Raw genomic sequence first — 13,947 nt, 5'->3', positions numbered from 1 at the left:
ATGATTTTGGTGCAGGCAGAAAAAACATAGGAAACAGACAGACAGAAAACATCCTGTCTTTGATTGTAGCATAGAGCTTTAGGTGTTAACCAAATAAATGCCCTTAACAATATCTTAATAGGAGACCCATTCCTTACCTTAATCGGTAACTCTCCTAAAGTGGGGTAGGTTCCCCAGCACCTCGTGGCATGACGAGCACGCGGGGGCCATGTTTTCAGTTGATTTATAAATTCGAAAATGCGCATACCGTCAACAATGCATCGCATTCGTGAAAGTGAAGGTAAGACTCAACTAGGCTCTAGATAAACATTGGCTTTGTCGTTCTTTCTACAAGGTCTATTGGATGTGCAAATATAATCTTAGGGTGCGGGGTAAGCCTGCTTTAGTGCTTGTGATAAAATTAGAAAAAAGAGACCATAAATGAGCCTTAATACGCCTCAATGTTGATAAAGTGAATGCCTCACGAAATTCAAATTGTTTAATAATTTTTAACACATATACAGTATCATTAGTACTTTAAGTATCCTGTGTCATCATTGTATATTAAGTATGTCTTATTCATGTTAAATACAGCTTCCAAAATGTATTTAGGCAAATAATGTTGCAGAATATAAATAGAGACATTTTTTTCAGAAAATAGCCTAGGATACATGTAATAATGTATATCTTTGTTGAAATATACATCATATGAGATGTAGTAAGTTGTATCGGTAAAACTTTGTACATGCAGAATATTTTTTTTTTGGCACACTTTTCATGATTGCTGCTACTGAATATTAGTTTACCAGGCCATGCAGTGGCCATTCTTACACTTGCTTGTCTCTGAGATAGTTGGGTTTCACAAAAACACAAGCATTATGTGACTCGTGTTAAGGCCGATTGAGGTGCAGTGAAAATTACAAATGCATTTCGATTGCATGCGTCTTACTTTGAGTTTTAAATCTCTGCCTCTTTTGCTATGTTTGGGTTTCATGAGTCCTATGAACCTGAGATCCTTCTTATCTTGCATCTGGTCACATGTTTGCTAGTGTACTGCCAGCAGTAGTGTGGGGCCTGACTTAGTTTGGGGTCTTGACTACTAAGACTTGCCAGATGCTCCCTGATTCTGATTCGCATTTGTGCAGTGCTCCCTATATACAGTTTCTTGCACAAAAAGATTATGGCGTATACAACGAAAGTTGTCTTGCAGTTGATGAAGTCTTTAATCTTAATGGCTGGACCATCTTCCTGAGTGAATGTGTCACAGTCTGCCTGGGCATACCTACACAAACTGCAGGTGCAACATCTGTGAAAACCTTTTAGAGTCCGGAACCCATCACTGCCACAGCTGGTAATCTGGTTGTTAGTGTCAAGGAATGATGGACATAATTTGTTTCTGATAGTCCAAACTGCCTGTCCATCGCCAGAGCCACTATAGGGACAAAACTAGACTACTGTAATGCCCTGTTCCTAGGCACCTCCGCCCACAACCTAAAAAAACTCCAAATCACGCAAAACAATGCGCTCCGGGCAGCACTGTCCATTCCAAAAAGAGAACACATCTCGCAAGCAAGGAAAGATGCTCACTGGCTACCCGTGAAGGAACGCATACTCTTCAAAGCCATGACCATCACACATAGATGCCTATCCCTGGATGCCCCACCCTATCTCGCAGAAAGAATCACACCGAAAGCCTCCATCAGACCCACCAGAGCTCACCGCACCAACATGATTGATGTCCCCACGTTTCAAAGATCCAGGGCGGGAGGAACCAGCTTCCAACACCTCGCACCTAAAAACTGGAACTCCTTACCTACCTCACTAAGGAACGAAAAATCATACCATACCTTCCGTAAAAACCTCAAAACCCTCCTATTCCGCTAAAGTCTACCACATGCACTCTCATGCTTGCATTGTAACCACAGCATAGCATAACCTTTAAGCTCAATGTTTATTACCAATGTGAAATGTACTCTGTAACTCGGTTTACATCTGTAAACACATTCCTATGCTTGTGTTCATGACTAAGTCTGCTGTAACAGCGCCACGATGCCCCAGGGCAGTTCTGTGCGCTTTATAAATGCAAATAAATAAAAACAAATAAATAAATAGTGGGTGACTGACCAACCAAATACAGATTAATTAATATTGCGAAGATGGTACACAAACATGTTAAAGAATTAAAAGTAGTGGGTGTGCAAACCATTGACTCAAACAATACGGCAGTGGTAAGTGGTGACTGTGAGGATATTGACAGACAGAAGTCTAGGTTTAAGGAGGAATTATGTTTCATAACATGGAACTCAAGGGATATCATTTGTTTGTCTCCAAAAAGGCAGGTATGGATATCTTAGTGGGTGCAGATTTCTTTGCTATACAAGAGACCTGTCTTTGCCATGATTTTGTATTAGATGGATATGAAATAATGCAAAAACAGGCCAATTACACAGGCAAGTGTTTCCCATCAGAAGGGCTAATGTTGGTAGCAAAGAACGACTTTACTCAAAAGGAATACAAGAACTCTGTAACCCATCCATGTATATTGACAGCTACGCTAGATTTTAAGATCAATGGAGAACTGCAGACAAAACTTATTATAAATATATATTCAATGAAAAAACCTTTTTAAACGGACGTTATGGTTCAGTTGCACTAATGAAAACCTATGAAATTCAATGAAAAAACTTTGTTAAAGGGACGTTATGGTTATGTTGCACTAATAAAAACCTATGAAATTCAAAGAAAACAATTTGTTGAAGGGATGTTATGGTTTCAAGTAAAATCGAAAAACCCCAGAAATTTGCCAGTTATGATAAGCTAAACAACCATAACTCACGTCACCACTGTGCACTGCTAAGACTAACACCCAGGACATCAAAGATGACATCACACATGTCATTGATGACATCACTGATGACATCACATGTGAAATAAATTTTGATGAAAAGTCCCTACAAGGAGTTGTGTTTATATGGTTGATAACAGGATGTCAGGGGTGATTGGGATACCTTTCATGAACTACTTAATCTATTAAAGAATGTACTCATCTAATATCATTATATGGGAGTGCTGTCGTTAATACAAAAACCTAATCATATATAAACATAGGCAATGACAGCAGCATGCACCATAGAAGTACACTATTTATAATCTTCTAATTTTGGATAGTACAATAATGAATGCTACCATATCAGAGTTTGAGTAATGTTAAACATGTAATAACGTAATAATTAGCTAACAATTCAAGACTTACAGCACTTGTGCTGGTACAAACAATACATATGAAGAACCACATTGCATACAAATCAGAGGCACATACATATATGTTAATGACATTAAAGTTTATCTTCATGTATACAAATGAATTGTGTGTTTGAGGCCTGCTCATTTCCCCATGTATGTGCACCATGAGCTGAGACCAAACCCTAAAGAACGTACTTAAAGAATATATGACAAGGTTAACGACTAGATATATAGCCCCTTTTTCAATTTGATTATTCTGACTGCCAGTGAAAAAAACCACCTGGTCTATATATGTGAATAAACAAAAACAAGTGGTCCAGATATGTGATGTCATCAGTGATGTCATCAATGACATTTGTGATGTCATCTTTGAGGTCCTGGGTGTTAGTCTTAGCCGTGCACGGTGGTGGCGCAAGTTATGGTTGTTTAGCTTACCATAACTGGTGAATCTCTGGGTTTTTTCGATTTTACTTGAAACCATAACGTCCCTTGAACACAGTTTTTTCTTTGGCTGATAGTTTAGACATGTGTCATAGGTTTCTATTAGTCCAACATAACCATAACGTCCCTTTAACAACGTGTTTTCAGTGAATTTCAAAGGTTTTTTATTAGTGCAACTTAACCATAACGTCCCCATAAGAAAGTTTTTTCATTGAATTTCATAGGTTTTCATTAGTGGAACTTAACCATAACGTCCCTTTAACAAAGTTTTTTCAATGAATTTCATAGGTTTTTACCAGTGCATGCTATTTTCCTACAACATACTAATATCAATGTCCAAATTACAAAGTGTCACCTTCAAACTCTGCCATTTCCCACATTCTGGAATCATTTTTAACACTTCCATACACTTTTTGCAACTATTTCAACTAGTTTTGCATCCATAGCCATCTACGAACATCTGACTTCATAGCGGACCTTCCGGACAGTGCCACATGACCATACGCTGGCGCGCGGCATGATGACATGTCCGAGAACCCATCCGCACTTCACGATAAGATCTCTGCTTTGCGGACAGTTCAGAACTGCATTTTCTACTGATCTAGGAATGTTCAACTTCAAAATTTCCCTTGAACCGCTCCAGCACCTACTCCTACTCATTATCCATTAACAATCTAGTACACAGTACATATTTTTAGCAAAACTGCTATTTATATTAAAATGGCATTAGCTAATGCCATCCCTCTTCCCCAAGAGCCACCACCACTGCTGTGATCAAGGAGCATGAGAACCACTGCCCCCTACCTTAGAATTAACACACGTGCTACATTTTCCATTGTCCACCTACCCCTCCATGTTAGTGCTTGGTTCCTCTTCCCTCATTTCCCTCCCCACCTTTCGTTCTCAGCTCTCCTGCCAAAAAAATACATCAAAAAACAACAAAAGACATATTCCTTTAGGAACCACCTTTCACAGTTAAAAAATAGAACTAAAAAAAAACTGTATAAACTCCATCTACTTTATATTTCTCAGTAAGGTACATAGACTCAATTGGATGTTCCAGCATTTCCATTTGCATTTTGTGTTATGCTAATGGGAATATTGTGGCGTTCATCCTCTGTTCCAGGGACTGGAAGGGTGGATACAGGCCCAGCAGCCCAAGTTATCAACCCAAGTGAAGAGAGGGTGGATAACGAGGTCTCTGGACCATTATGCCCCCATTCCAGCCCCTGAAATGGGGGATGAAGGCCATTAGCACCCTAGGTTCCCAAAGCATGCTAAAAAAGAGGATTTTTCTTCCTACACTGGAACGCCTGCGGCGGCCCGGTGTAGGAAGGAAAATCTTTTTCCAAAATAACCACCATGCAAAGGGAAGGTGAGTGCTCCAAACAAGGCCCCTCTTCGCTTTCCATCGCAGCCTGCAGAAGGCAAAAAGAGAACCCCATGACCATATTACCACAAGCACATTTTTCTTCCCTTTCAGATCTATCCTAATTTCGAATAACTTCACCCCAAAGGCAGTCCTAGGTGGACATAACCATTTAATCCTATGTTTTGTCACTTGTGGTCATGGCCAGTAGCCAGATTGTCCGGATCATGACCTTATTTCATGACCCGGACAATCTGGCCACTGCCCATGGCCACAGGCTACCCCTCAGTCGCTAAAGGTATACCACTATTTTTTGTAGCTACATTATGACACTTGTCAAATAATAAAACACTGGCACATTTGCAAAACCATGCTTGTAGGTCCTTGCCAATGCTCCTTACGCAAGTTTGCTGGAAATCCACCCATGTTTTATTTTTTCAAAAGTGTCAAATGTATGCACATACAATCGTCATATAACCTAGCCCCCACTTGACAAAATACATTCAGACTTTAAGAAAACATCTATATCTATATTCATAATCTTTTTGCAAACCTTTGTGAAGATTTGTCAAATGACACCACATTTATAAGCCTTTGCAATATTTTGGGACCCCCCCTCTAATTTTGCTCCCTCTTGACAGAATCCCACCAAACTTCGCAAAAACATGTATATCTAGATCTATTATCAGTTTGCCAAATGAAGTGTAGATTTTTCAAATGGCACCTCATTTATAAGCCTTTACATTATTTTGGGACCCCCCTCTAATTTTGCTCCCTCTTGACAGAATCCCACCAAACTTTGCAAAAACATGTATATCTAGATTTATTATCAGTTTGCCAAATGAAGTGTAGATTCGCCAAATGGCACCTGATATTATACGCCTTTACATTATTTGGGAACCCCTCTAATTTTGCTCCCTCTTCACAAAATTCCACCAAACTTTGGTTAAACATTAATATGTAAATATATTATCAGTTTCCCAAATTAGGTGTAGATTCATCAAATGGCACCTCATTTATAAACCTTTACATTATTTTGGGACCCCCCCTCTAATTTTTCCCCCTCATGACAAAATCCCACCAAACTTTGCATACGCACTCAGGTCAGAAATATACATGCAACATTTCATGCAGTTCCATTAAGTGGTGCCAAAGTTATAAGCCATCCAAGAACTGCATTTCACCAACCCTGTAATGCCGAGGTGTCCGCAAACCTTTCAGGACTGTTTGCGAACATCCAAACTGTTTGCGGACTTTCACAGCAAAAAAAACACCCTTTTTTTGCTTCTTGCAGACATATCCCATCCCATCCTCATCATCCTTCACCTCCCCAGAGATTATTTGATAAGTTTGATGAGTGCAATGTTGTGTTTTTTAATATGTTTTTACCGCTATGTCCGCGGACAGTGGCCGCTGTCCGCGAATCTAAGATGGCAGGCATTTCCAAAAATCTGACCCACTTCACGCTCTTCACCATCCAATCAGCGAACACGTCGCATGTCCGTGGACATGATGCAAGCCGATTAACCAATCGGTGTCCTGTCCGTGGAGTGAACAGGGAAGTGTGTCCGCGGAGCGGACATAGATATCACTCATTTTTTGTGACCTGCTTTTTGGTCATTTAAAAAAAAAAATACTGGATGGATTTTCACCAAATTTAAAAAGCACGTTTTTGGGACCAAGCCGCTGCTCCTGCCTCATATTTGGTGAAAATCTGTGCAGCGGTTTGGGCTATAGGCATGAGCAAAGTTTTTTTCCCCATTCAGTCTATGGGAAAAAAATAAATTTTGGGATCCCCCCCTATACCTTTGCCCCCCCTGGACCAAACCTCACCAAACTCTGCAAACAAAGGTTTGGTGTGGATTCGTCCAGGGGGAGCGAAGTTATAAGCCGCCCAAAAAGTGATCTTCTTATGGGTTTAGCAACTTAACTATAACTACACTGCCACTACCGTGGGCCGAGTAATAACCGACCTAATAATTTACATTCTAGACAAGTACTGAAGTATTAGACAGGATCATCGAAGATTGGACTAGTGTTAAAATAAATGCTTTATACATTTTGTTGGGTGATCTGAGTTATAATAGATTCACAAAATCAACAAGAGAAATTAGGGAGTTGTTCCCTATAATTGTGAACCAGTGGGGTGCTACCATTATACAAGAGATGGAGGATACTGTTAAACCTAATGACATATGGGAAACATTTATATATTCTAACAGATTATGCCAATTATACATAGATAATGTGGAAGAGGTTAAGTGTTCATATACATGGTCGACAAGGAATATATGTTCTTGGATAGACTATGTAATTTTTCCCAGTTTAATACAAGGGTGTCTTGGTCTACATGATTCCTACTCATTTGAGTGATCATGAAGTACTGCAGTTTGGTATACAATCAGATGCCATTAAAAGAGAACGTTCCAGGGGCGGTTGTATGATAAATCATGGTGGTGACCGAATGTACTGGTTGGTTAAAAATATGAGGAGATATGAGGTTTCTTTGACAATCTTCTGATGGGGACTCTCCCTGAAGAGAATATTGGACTGGGTATGTTTACAAAATGCTCAGAAAGTGCTCAACGGTTTATACATAATATTGAAATGAGATATGGTGATAAAACTATAGTGAAGAGAAAAAATAATGATGTGGTGATTGCTAGAGCTAAAAAGAGTTATAATAAGGACATTAAATTGGCCAAGAGGAGTGTATATATGGACCACATCAAAAATAAAAAATAATTAATTTAAAAACAAAATATAATATAAATACTTTGTTAAATGTCATTGGGCATCGGAGGCCTCACTAAAATGGTCTCAATTGCGCAGCATACGTAACACTACAGATGGACATAGATTTTGGGCATTATATAAGACATATTTTGCTATATAATGTACAATGGGGACAGAAAAGAAATAAATCCTCTATCCGAGATGGGCTGGGGTAAGCATGTTTTACAGCTGTACCATAGAGTGAAGAATACTCCTTATGAAAAGGAAATTGGTTGGGTGGAGGATGTTGATTTAAAAGCTGAGTGCTGCAGAGAAAACATCAATACATTGATAACCAAATTTAAACCATCTAGAGCAGCGGGCCCAGACCGTATCCCCAACCTGATAGCCACATTTTTGGTGCAGAAACCTGGCTCAATTGTTTACTTCATGTGTAACAACTGGTATTATTCCAATAAGTAGGAAAGCATCTATTTTGATACCTGTCTTTAAAAAAGGTGCAAGAGATAATCCTAATAATTACAGAATGCTAGCAATTTCAGATTCTTGTTCCAAAATGTTTGCTCAAATCCTGTTAACGGAATTGGATAAAAAGAACAATGTATTATCCAAATTGTAAACTGGTTTCAGATGAGGGATGGGTACATTGTCAAATGTGTGGACACTTCAGTATCTGATACAACCGAGTATTATGCAGAGAGAGAAATCACTGTATATCTGCTTCATAGATTTTAAAGGAGCATTTGATACTGTCGACATAGACATTTTGTGGTTTAAGCAAGGAGAAAGAGGGTTGAGTCCTATGATACTGTCTTTTATTCAGAAACTGTACACAGATATTGTAGTTCAGGTTCGACTCCATCAGGAAGGTAGCCTGAATGGAAAAATATCTACAAATCCTGGACTTAAGCAAAGCTGTCCACTGGTGCCTACATTATATAATATATATTTGTCTGATAAGCAAAATTCTCTCGGTGAAACTAATAACTTCCCTCCTAAAATCGGTGAATCGCCCATAAGTTGGTTTGCATATGCTGATAAAACCTTAGTCCTTGATCAAACTCTGATAGGGGTGCAGCGCAGCATGAACAAACAATGTAATTATTCCACAAAAAATAAACTCAGTATACATTATAATAAAACTAAAATTATGATGATCTGCTCTAATAAAAGAAAGGCCCAGAAGTGTATTTGGAAGATAGAAAATGAGAACATTGGGGTTGTGCATTCTTATATTTACCTGGGTGTGTTTATTTCAGACTCAATGAAAGTGTCTATGCTAGAAGATTTTGTTTGCCAGAAAATAGAGAAGAGGTTCTGGGTAACAACAAACTTTATAAGGCATAAGAGTGGCCTATAAATTGAAGGATTGGTGAAATTATATAAAACATGTTTAATACCATGCTTAGCCTATGCGCTGGAAGTATTCACGGCAACAGAAAAAAGATGACTCAAGTAATTGGAGGGTAAACTGTGGCGTAGAGTACTAGGTTTGCCCAATAATGCTCCAGTAGAGAGGATTGATTTGTGAACTGGGCCTGACATCATTGAACACCCAAATTAAAATAAGGATTGGTATTTATTATGTTCACATGCTTAGCAAACTTGATGATAAGGAATCTATATATTGGGATTTTGGTAACATAATGATCACACAGTTAGGTACAATTAAAAAATATTATCTATATGCTAAACAAAGTTTTCAGTGAATACTCCATGTAGTTACCTCACAACCCACAATTATATAAATGTAAGAAGGTTGTTGATGAGGTTAACACCAGGGGTGGACTGGATCATAGGGAACTCTGGAGATTTCCCGGTAGGCCTCTGCACCCTGGGCCTCTTTTGTGTCATATTTTCAAATTTTACTATAGGAAAACAGTTGGGCTTGCTGAAAATGTGTCAGATGGGGCCAATTTTTAAAAACAATTCCAGGACCTCTTTTGCTTCCCAGTCCACCCCTGGTTAACACTTGATTTGTTCCCAACTCACTCAAGAATTGGAACTTGCTATATAGACTATTCTAACTGAGTGTGGGAAATTAGAGGACATACACAGAAAGGGTTAGCATAATTTGCATTATGAAATGGTAGGCCTTGACTCTGATCTATCCTGGGCCTTAATCTTATCAGGTATTTCCACGGTACTCAATTTCACCATATATCTACATTATTAGAGATTGTGTAATGTTTTATAACTATTTTCTTTTCCTTTTTAATGTTTAGTAGTATAATATATATGGTTTTAAGTATATGATTATTTGTTATGTTTTCTGTATGTTCGTACTATGGCATATTGACAAATGTTATATTGGTGCTGATGTTTTTAAGTAAAAAAATGTTCTATAGTTTACAAATTTTGAATAATGTGATTGATGATGCATTTTTGTAATGTGTTAAAAGGTTTACCTAAACAAAATAACACTGTATAAAAACAATTAAAATTGTCAATGGTACTGACTAATTCTTCTGGTAAGGCTTTCTGTACCTATGCATGAAGAGAGATGATAGTAGAGATGAGCTTTCGGACATATTTTAGAAGGATATTCTCTGTGAGATGTAGGTATATACCACATTCTTCAAAGGCAGAGATGAAGGTAATCGTATGGGGCACCCATAAAAACCTCATGGAGTTTTAACCCAGTCTTTTGATTAGGATTACTCCTTATAATAAGCAATATTAAGGCAAGGGGCAGAGGCCACTCAAGGTAGCCAGAGAGGTAGTGTATGGCAAGGGGGCCTAAGAGAAGGACGGCAGAGGTTGCAGGGAGCCCGAGATGCAGTGTATGGCAAGGGAGCCGGAGCGGTACAGGCAGGAGGAGGTAGAGTAGCCTGTGAAGTCATAGAAGGAATAGCAGGAGAAGGATGGAAGTTGCTGAGGTGGGAGAGGTGCCTATCAAATAGAAGGCGATAGGGCCAAGGGCCCTGGACCATGACAGTGCCATTTAGCCGTACATTAATGATGACTCTGGAAGACTCGAAGGGGGACATGAAGACCTACCACTGGGTGCCACCATTAATGGGAGAGCAGGAGGAAGGAGAGAAAAGTGCAATCATATGAAGGGTCCATAGGTCGGGCGAAGGAATGACAAAGAGGATGTCAGTGAGAGTTTGTCTGGAAGAGGCACTGACATGGGTGTCAGCGATGAGAAGGCCTGGATTGGAGACCAGGGGGTCCTTCTTGAGCTTCTTCCTTCCAAACTTAGTGAGAAGGGAAGGATATGAGATAAAAAAGCAGTTAGAGAAGATGGGGGAAATTGAGAGCACCATAGTGGGTGTGATAGAGGGAGGCGAAGGAGAGGTGAGATCAGGAGAAGAGAAGGAAAACACTGCCCAGAACAATGTCCCACAATGTGCACAAAGAGGGGAGTCTGGAACAAGTAGGGAGGACTAACAGAGGGATCAACGGGCAACATAAGAGCGCAGACAGAGTCAAGCAGTACGGGCAGCAAAAGGCAGTGAGTGGAGAATAGGATGGGAGCCAACCAGTCTCAGCTCAACCAAGAGAGGAAAAAGCCTGGAGGGCAACAGTAGAGATCACAGCATATGATATGTAAGACAGAGTGATAGAGGCAAATGAATTCAACAGGATGTAAATAAGCATGACAGCAGAGGAATGCAGAGAAACTGTGATTGAGGCCTAAACAACATCTAGAAGGAAGAAAATGTGGCAGATGCAACAGAAAAACTAGCTTGCAAGAACAGAAAACAATATATAACTACCAGGAAGTGGGATAGCATAATGAATGCATAGAAACAATGCAGGGTGTGTTATGCATCAAAATGGAGGTAAGCGCGAGGTAGGGCAGTTTATTAGGATACAGTAATGGCTGTGTCCCCTGCTCGTACCTGTCTTACCTGTTTTACCTTGCGGACCCTGCTGATCAGCAGCTGTGCTGCATGCTTGCAATCTGTGTTCTGACCCCTTTGTCACTGAACACCTGCGTCGCACAACACTGCAGCCTTGTCCTGAAAGGGCTTTTGAAAAGGAAAAAGGGGTGCAAGGGACTAGCAGCCCCAAAAAGGGGTGCAAGTGGACTAGGTGCCCAGAAAAGGAGTGCAAGGAGGATGGGTGCGAAGGGGCTGGGGCCTGAGAAAAGAGGTGGAAAGGGGGCGAGAAGAGCAGTGCAAGGGAGCTGGGGGAGAGAAGTTGTGGAAGGGGGCTATGGGTCAAGAAAATAATTGTGAGGGGACTGTGGTGAGAAAAGGGCTGCAAGGGTGTTGGGGACTGAGAAAAGTGTACAGGGGACCGGAAGCCAAGAAAAGGGGTGCAAGTGGAGCCAAGAAAATGGGTTCAAAGGGGCTGAGAAAAGGGGTGCACAGGGGCAGGGGGGCAGGAAAAGGGGTGCAAGGTGCCTGTGGGGGTGAGAAAAATAGTTCAAGGAGGCTGGGGCTGAAAAAAGGGGTGCAAGGTGCCTGAGGGGGGTCGAGAAGAGGGGCCCAAGCGGGCTGGTGTGAGAAAAGGTGCAATGGGTTTGGGGACAACAAAAGAGGTAAAGTAAAGTGGTGAGAGGGCTGGGGCTGAGAAGATGGGTGAGAGGGGAATGGGGCTTTGGGTGGACACACAGAAGTAAAAAACCGGGACATCTGGTCACCCTAAGGGGGGATTGACAGCTGAGTGAGTTAACTGTCCCACTCGCGAACAGTTTTCAAATCAATCATCCAGCGTGGTTATCCAGCCAGACCCCCACTCCCCCCAAATATTGAGGCAGCCTCTGTCCGTGCCTGTGAGGGAGCCACAGCTGTCATCGCCCCTGAACTCGCACCTGTGACAGCAGTGAGAACAGGACACGTTAACATCAAGTGTTCCCCCAGACTATCAGTAGTGATGATCCACTCTTTCCGCTGTTCGAGGTCAGGGACGAAACAAACTTACAGATATGTGTGGATACCTGGTCCTGATCGTTCATCATTAGTGTTTCCCTCTGGTGCATTTTATTAGTCTTTATTTCAACTTTGGAACCCCAAACTAATGTTCAGAAATTCTCTACTGCCCATTTCAGGGCCAGCAGCTCTTTCTCTATTACCAGACATGTGTACTGCACCATTTGTATATGTCTCATAGTGAAGGCAATTACCTGTTCCTCCTTGCCAGCCACCTGCAACAGTACACTCAATGGGCCTCATTACGACCCTGGCGGTACGGAGTGAACGGCGCCGTAAAAGGTGCCGGCACCGTTCATCACGTACCGCTGCATTGCGAGTTCCCCTTGCGGGACACGGTAAGCATGCCTGGGAAAACCAGGCGGGCTTACCGGGTCCCACGAGGGGAAGAGGGAGCAAACAACGGGCCATCTCGTAATGGCCAGTTGTTTGCTCCCTCTCCCATTCCCATTCAGCCCTATGGGGGCTGAAATGGGAATGGGGAAGGACCGTGTCTGGCTCCTTGGAGGGAGGACCCGGACCACAACGCGATTTTTGCAGCAGCCATGCCGCCAATAGCGGCATGGTTTCCGCCGAACTCGTAATGAGGGCCAATGCCTAGAATGATGGTCCTTCCATGAACATAACTCTTCTAAGCAGGAGCCGTCTCTTACACCGCCTTGACCACTTTGGACTTCATGCTCTTTGCACCTCTCCCCATTCAAGCTACCCATCTTTTTTTATTTATTTTTATAACACCATTTTATTGGTTTTGTTGACACATAACACAAAATAAAAGGGGACTCCAAGTTGAGTCAACACACAGCCAAAGGGAAACAGACAGTAATAATAACGACATTATTATTTTCATGATTGAGTTGTGAATGCAAATAGTGTAATCTGAATAATTTTGTATCAATTTTATGTAATTCTCTGACATCCAGAAGAGCGATACGAGTTCCACTCCGTTCTTTGGTTCTGCAGTGTTTCTAATAGTACTGAGCAAGTCTCTTCTTGCTCCATCACACACTCATAAATGCCATGGCCTGTGTATTGAATCCACTAACTATGCACTTTATATTTCTCTTTGGTGACTGTCATCTCATTGGCTCCCAAGATGGCCCGCATTCGGTCCAGAAGCTCATCATGCTCTCCCATCATCTCTCCAAACATTAGTAGGACATCTCGGATGACTAACACCCCTTTTTACTACTTAATACGTGATATATAATCGGATGCAGTTCCGAAAATGTCAATACCAGCCCAAAGGGCATGTGGGTGAACCTGAACAAGGCTTTGATGGTAATATAAGCTGTC

This window comes from Ambystoma mexicanum, chromosome 4p (genome assembly GCF_040938575.1).
Source record: "Ambystoma mexicanum isolate Mex_15411 chromosome 4p, UKY_AmexF1_1, whole genome shotgun sequence".
In the NCBI taxonomy this organism is placed as follows: domain Eukaryota; kingdom Metazoa; phylum Chordata; class Amphibia; order Caudata; family Ambystomatidae; genus Ambystoma; species Ambystoma mexicanum.
This window is presented reverse-complemented; position numbering follows the sequence as displayed.